This window comes from Orycteropus afer, unplaced genomic scaffold, assembly GCF_000298275.1.
Source record: "Orycteropus afer afer isolate SDZICR_OR568_19922 unplaced genomic scaffold, OryAfe1.0 scaffold00085, whole genome shotgun sequence".
Lineage (NCBI taxonomy): Eukaryota > Metazoa > Chordata > Mammalia > Tubulidentata > Orycteropodidae > Orycteropus > Orycteropus afer.
The window spans coordinates 7,279,800-7,287,005 of record NW_006921672.1 but is presented as its reverse complement, the minus strand read 5'-3'; positions in this window follow the sequence as shown (position 1 = coordinate 7,287,005).

Here is a 7,206-nt window from a genome sequence, read left to right as displayed (position 1 = left end):
GCTTGCTCGCTCGCTCCCGGCCCGCCCGCCGCCCGCCGCTGGGTAAAGTCTTAGGTTCAAGGAACAAAGCCTGGCTTGGTAGGGAGCTTTTCGTTCGTTCGCTCGGTGCTCCTTTTTTGCCTCTTTCTTTTTCTCGATCTCGGTTGTCACTCCCGAGCCCTACCCTGCCTGCCCTTCCGCCCTCAGCCCAGGTTTTCGTATGACTCTTCAACCCCAAGGAAACTTGGAAGGTGGAGACCAGGGAAGGGGCGCCAGAAGGAGCAGGAGCGACGTGGGCCGCTTATCCCTTCGTGTCTGGGAGTCTCTTTTTGGTGGCCGCTCAGGGGCTTTTCTTGGAGAAACGCTCTAATACACATATTTTCCTTTGCCACTTCACTAGGTGCCAGCCCGCGGGATACAAACAGTGAACAAAAGAGATATTCCTGCCCTCGGGGACCGTCCCGTCTAGTTCAGAACACACTCGCTCTCACCGGGAGGCATTCATAGACACAAATTCCCTCTTGGTCCCATTCAGCCACACCACCTGATTCTCCCAGAGACACAAGCGCCAGCTTCAGCTCCATCCACAGAGACACGCTTAGAGACACACACAAGTTAGAGACCTCCAACTACAGAGGCGCTCAGGAATACACTTGACCTTTAGGTCCGCACGCGAACAAACTCACACACTACCCCAAAGGATTAAAGGTCCTCAAATGGGGTCTGAGGAAGAAGTGAGGAGGCGTTAGCTCGCAGTTTCATCCCCAACACTGATGTGAGCAAGAGGGACGCGATCTGCCCCCCCCCACTTCCTAAAGGGGGGTCGGCGCCAAAGGTCAATCCCCCCCAGCAGGAGGTGAAGTGGGGGAGGGGAGAGAGCAGCCCTGGGGGTTTCGGCGACACTTCAAAGACCTCGCGGCCGGGAACGCTTCCTGCGGGGGAGGGGCAGATGGCGAGGAGGGGGAAGAAGGGCAGAGGAACTGCGGGTGGAGGAGGCTGCCCCCCTTCTAGTGCACTGCCCCCCTGGCAGACGCTTCCGCCGGGTCCGCCTCCTTTTCACCAGCACCTGTTCAACCGGAACATCAAGGGGCCCGGGCCCGACGCGCCCCCCTTCGCGTCTCCTTAGTACCTTTCATCCCGGAAGGGGGGTGAATCCCCGCCCAGGAGGGGGAAGTGGGGCGGGGGAGAACTTGTCCTTGACCTGGCCGGTGGCGTCTGGGATTTACTCCCTTAATCCGGTGCACAGGCAGGAGTTTGGGGAAGTCGGATTCTGGGCTGCAGTCCCCCACTTCCTTCCCCACGAACACGGGGAATCCCGGAGGGCTGCCGGGACGAAGGCGCTGGGCTCCACTGGCGGGACTGGGGGGAACCTGTCTCGCTGCATTTTCTGTACCGGAGGGAGGAAGGACGAAAGCAGGGGCACTGTTGGGGACACGTCTGAGGGCCAGGATTCTCGCGAGGAATGACACGCTCTCCGATCTTGTTACGATTTATTAACTTAGTTCATACGAAAAGTTAACAAGGCACAGGCGAGAAGTTTCATTTAGGAGTTGCTAACGAATTATCTTTACTGGAAAGAGTAAAACTGCAAGAAAATTAAACGCAAAATTGTCAGTCCTAGTTACGCACCGGCTTCATCATGTTTGAATATTTGCTTTCCGGACTGACTGGGGCCGAGATGGCCGAAGTTTCGGGTTTCGTGGGACCGAGGTCACTCCCTAGTCCGTCGGTCCCTGAGCCCAGGAATGGGAAACGTGAGTGCAGGGGCCGGAAGTCTTTGCCCAGTACACCCCCACTAAAGCTTGTGGAATGAACCGGAGACCGCACCTGTGTGTTTAGTTAAATGTTTTGGGAAAACTGCTTCGTTTATTCCTTCCCATAAACCTTTGGGGGTGGATGTTAATATCCCGGTTTTAAGAATGGTGCAAGTGAGGTTCTGAAGGATGAAGTGATCAGTCCAAATCACCCAGCCTGAAAGCGGCAAGGCCAGAACTTGAACTCTGTCTGTTGGGCTGCAGCTGGGGCTCCGCTATCACGCGTTGGTGGAATGCCTGTGCTGAGCTGAGAGGCCCGGTCGGCTCTTCTCTACGCGTGCATCCGCAAATGTTCCTTCCGAGGTCTGGGGAAACCCAGTGCTCCGCGGGCTGAGCTGGATTCGTAGCGGAAACCCCCAGAGCTGAGCTGTCGGGCTCATTCTGAGGTTTGCCGCATTTTACTGAATATCTACGAAGTGCTGTTCAACAGAACACGAGCTAAAGTCAGACTTGGCCAACAAGTTAGTTCAAGAAGTTGGTTCAAGTTCACCGTGCTCTCCTTGGCGTAACTGAGACTTATGGCGAGTAACTTCGCCTCCCTGGACCTCAGCTTGCCCCTCTGTACATGGGGAGCGTTAATACCGTCTTGCAAGGGTTGCAATGCAAATCGAATGAAAAGCCTTTTATAAAGAGCCCAGGCACACAGTTGGAGCTCAGTCCCTGCTCGTTCTCCCCTCCGCTCCGCTAAACTTGTTAGGGCAGCGCGTTCCCGCTCCAGCTTCCCGCCTCCCGCATTTTAGACCTTCTCGCGCGCGTCTCAGGCTTAGGCACTGGGGCAGCTCCGACCAAACAGAAAATTATTTCCGCCCTCACGTTCCTGCCCTCGCCGCCCCGCCCCGCCCCGCCCCGCCCGTCCCCGGAGCCAGAAGAGGATTCTGGGGCCGCTGCGGCCGCAGCCGGAGCCGAGCGGGGCGGAAGCGCGCGCCGCGCTGCTGCTCGGGCCCGACCGCGCCGGCCCCCGCATCTCCCGGCCCAGGCTGCGGGCTGGGGTCGGGACGGTCCCGAGATCCAGGGCGGCTGCTCCCGGGCTCCTTTCCGCGAAGCCTGCCTAGCTGGTTCCTGGAACAGAGCGGGGGAGGCTGGAGGATGTTGAGGTTTCGCTTCTACTAGCCGGCTAGGCGTCGCGTTTCGCCAGTCCCGGGGGCTAGGGGCGCGCCCTCCGCACCTGGCGTTTGAAAGCCCCGGGGCTCGGGGAAAGAACCACGCCGGCGCCTGAGGGTTTGCGTCTGGTTTGCATCGCACACCGCTTACTCCCCGCAAAGCAAAGCTTCTGACCTTGGGGCTTTGGGAGGGGTTAAGTTACTTTCCGGAGGTCACCTAGCCAGTTGAAGACTTAATGAGCCGGGCCTGCACGGTGGGCGTGGTGGATCTTAAAGATAAGGCGCTGGTGTCGGACAGAGCTGGGTTCGAGCCCCAGCCCTGTTACTTACTGGTTTTTGGCCGTGGGTTAGTAGTGTTGGCCAAGGGTTGATAGTGCCTTATTAGGAGCTATGTTTCCCCATCTCAGAATGGGGACAGTATTACCAACTGCAGAGTTGCTGCGAACAGTGACGCTGCCAAGTGCTTGGCATAGAGATCAAGGTGATTTCCCTGTCAAAGGTTATGACGCTATGATGGCCTCTCCAGTAGACCTGGTTGGGGTGCGACGGTGGTGTTCAGGTTCTTTCCTAAGTCACATACCCCGAGGCTCGATCTAAAGAGGAACTGGTGGGAGTGAGGGGATTCCCAGGCATCAGGGGGGCAGTAGTCGTGATTATTGTAAACAGTGACTGTGCATGTGTGGGAATTTCTGGCTTTTCAAATCATTTCGCGGGAAGAGCGTAGTACTTACTGTCAAATCCCATGTCTGTCCTTAGCTAGCAGTGTGACTCTGGGGAGGTCTCTGCCTCTTGCATCCTCGATTTGCTAATCTGTAAAATGAAGGTAATTGGATTTCCCTCCACCAATCTGAGTCGTGCACATGGTTAAGCACTAGACTACTAAACTACAGGTTGACGCTTGGAACCGGCTCAGGCACCGCGGAAGAAAGGCTAGGGATCTCTTTTTCAAAAGGTCACAGGCTTGAAAACCCTGTGGAGCACGGTTCTACTTTGAAACACACGGGGCCGCCAGGAATCAAAATAAATTGGAGGGCAGTTGTTTTTATTATTTATTTATTTATTACTGTGCTTTAGGTGGAAGTTTACAGAGCAAATTGGTTTTCCATTCAACATTCATACACATTTTCTTTTGTGACATTAATTATAATCCCCATAATGTAATGGTACTCTTCCCATTTCCTCCCTGTGTTTACCATTTCCTTTCATCCTTTTTTTCTTTCTTTCTTTTCTTCCTCCAATCTGCAGGGATTTGTGCAACTCTAGCCAGCCAAGGCTGGAGCAGGTATGCTGTAAGACCTGTGAACGAGCCCAGGGAGTCCCCTTGAGCATATCAGGGTTATCACCCAGGGACTTCCTTTAGGGAGTTTGTTTGAGTAAGAAGGGAAGAAATTCATGGGGTGAGGGAGCTAACTATCCAAAGTTTTCCCAGAGCTGCTTGGAGTTTAAAGGAGCCCTGGTGGTGCAATGGTTAAGTGCTCAGCTGCTAGCTGAAAAGTCTGTGGTTTGAACCCCCCAGCTGCTCTGCTGTAGAAAAGGCCTGACAATCTGCTCCCAGGAAGATTTCAGCCTAGGAAACTCTGTAGCACAGTTCTGCGGTGTCCTTGGTATTACTACAACCACCTGGAGTTTAGTCCCAGCCCTGCCCCTCACCTACTGTGTGGCCTTGGGCAAATCAGTTGCCTTCTTTGGGATTTGGGTGGGTAACAGGGTCTTGGATGTACCTTTGGAGTTAAATTCCATGGGTTGATGACTGCTTCTAGGGAAGTTCTCGGGGATGACAGAAGAACAGCACAGTTGCCTTGCTATAATCCTCTTTTCCACCAGTTCCTCCTCAAATCTAATCTTCATCCCTCTTGTTACCATCAGGACAGAAATAGACAAGACTGTATTATTCCACCTTTCAGCAAACGCTTCATTGACTCATCATAGGCTGGCCATACTGGATATACAGATAGCTTCCAGACTCAGGGGTGACAGATGTATGGGGAAATAACTTCAATTCAAGATGATAAGGACTGTGATAGGGCTAAGAGCAGTGCTGACATTGGATGGGAGGAAGTAACTGTGTTTGTGGGGTCAGGGAAGGCCTGAGCTGTGACTAAGTGGGTGAGAAAGTGTTTGCAGGTAGATCAGGGGCAGAAGAATACACCAAGAAGAAAACAGCATGTGCAAAGGCCCAGAGGTTGGAACTGATAAAGTGTGTGTGGTGGTATTCATGTGGCAACCACATGGTGGTGTGTGTGGCAGGAGAACAAGAGGAAGTTAGAGACATGGCAGTGAAGCAAAGAACAGTTTAAGGAGACTTTGGATGTCTTGCTAAGGAATTTGGACTTCATCCTGGGGGTAGTGGGGAGCCACAGAGGGCTTTTATTTAAGGCTTGCATGGCCACATACACACATTGGTTATCAAGTTAGGCATTGGTTGGGGTTGAGGAGATTTGAAGTTGGGAAATTGGTTAGGACATTGGCATCTCGGCCTTTAAAATGCCGATGAATCAGTCCCCTGGGGTCTGGTTAAAATGCAGATACTGTGTCTAGGGTGGGGCCTGAGACCCAGCATTTTTGGAGTCTTCTAAGAACTCTAATAAGCAGCTACAGTAAAACTTGCAAAAGCCAGAACCTGTATAAGGCAGAAACCTGTCAGGAAAGGTAAATTCAAATATCTTTCACTAAAACAAATGATAAAAAAGTGGTAAGACTGTGACGCGTCAAAGGTGGAAAACTTGGAGACCCAGAAAAACAAGGCCATCCGGTCACTTTGTGGCTCTCAGCGGGTTTCACTGTACTATGCACCAGACAATGTTGTAGGTGCAGAGGACATAGTAGTAGACAGTGTCTCTGTCCTGAAGCCTTCATGGAGTTTATCCTCCGGGCAGGAGGAGTGAGGGTAATATACACTGAAGAGAATAAATAAGTTAAAACTATGATAACTTAGAGGTAGTACCAGGATATGGTAAACAATGAAGAAGAGAAGGCAAGGGAGAGGCAGAGTACTAATCATTATTGGTGCTTATGGGACATTTGTCACATTCTGAGTACCAGCCAATCCTAGAGGCTCACAGTTGGCTGGGCCGTTAGACCAGGTGTGCTCAATAAATTTGGATAAAAGTGACATGTGTCACTCTGTGTTAGAGTATTGAATAGCTAATGGGCCCCAGCAGAGATCTCTGGTTTTCTTTCTGCTGTGACTGGCAAAGTTAAAAGAATTTCTGTTCCATCCTAGGTCTAATTTGAAGGCACTGACAGTGCTGAGAGGACCCTCACCTGACCTATAAACAGCATGTAGCACAAGCAAGGAGTAATCTGTTATGATTTTAAGCTACTGGAGGTTTATTTATTATTTTTTTTTTTTGTTTAATCGTTGTTGAAAATATACACAGAAAAACAAACATACACCAATTCAGCAATTTCTACATGTACAATTCACCAACAGTGATTACCAACAGTGATTCTTAAGTTTGTACAACCATTCTTACCCTCCTTGTCCAAATTGTTCTTTCCTCGTTAACAGAAACTCATTGCCCCCTGAACTTCCTGTGAGATTCAGCATTTTAAACAAGAGGGTCCAAGGAGCATACTTGAATACCAAAAGGTTAGGGGACTTCTGAGGGTCTAGGTGAGAGATGAGGGCTTGTCTCTGGCAGCACAGAGAGGATGTAAGGAGGTAAGCTCAACCTTGCTCAGCAGGTGAGACTATGGGGACGACTCCCAGGGGTACAGCCTGGGAGATTGGGTGGAGAGAGTGTGTGCATTCATTGAACAGTAGACCCAGAAGTCGGGGTAGGGGAAGGAGTGCTGTGGGACACAGCATGGTGGTACTCGGGCATTCGATTATTTGGGTCTGGATGAACAGAGAGGGCAAGGAGTCTGTCCTGAGACGCAGGAGACTTCACGTCATTGAAGATGCTGGGCAGACACCTGTTGCATAATTCACTCACTGCAGCAGAGCTGGTCAGAGGGAACAAGGAAAAGTGCAGAGAGGGTGACCTTTGATTATTACAAGTGCTGGAATGTAAATTCCTTGGGGTGGAGACCTTCATGTGTTTTGTACACTGATGTATCTCAAGCACCTGGTTAAGTGTCTGGAACATAGTAAGTGCTCCGTAAATATGTGTTGAGTGAATAAATGAATGTTTGACCATCTTTGGAAGTGAGGAAGAGACTTGGACTCTGGGAGTGTTAGTGGGGATGGAGAGAAGCTACTATGTACAGGGTGCAATCAAGAGAGGGGGTAATTAACAGTTGGTGGTCGTGAATTTCTTTCTTAAACACTGGAATCCTGAGACGGGTTGGAGCAGGATTGGGAGAAAGTT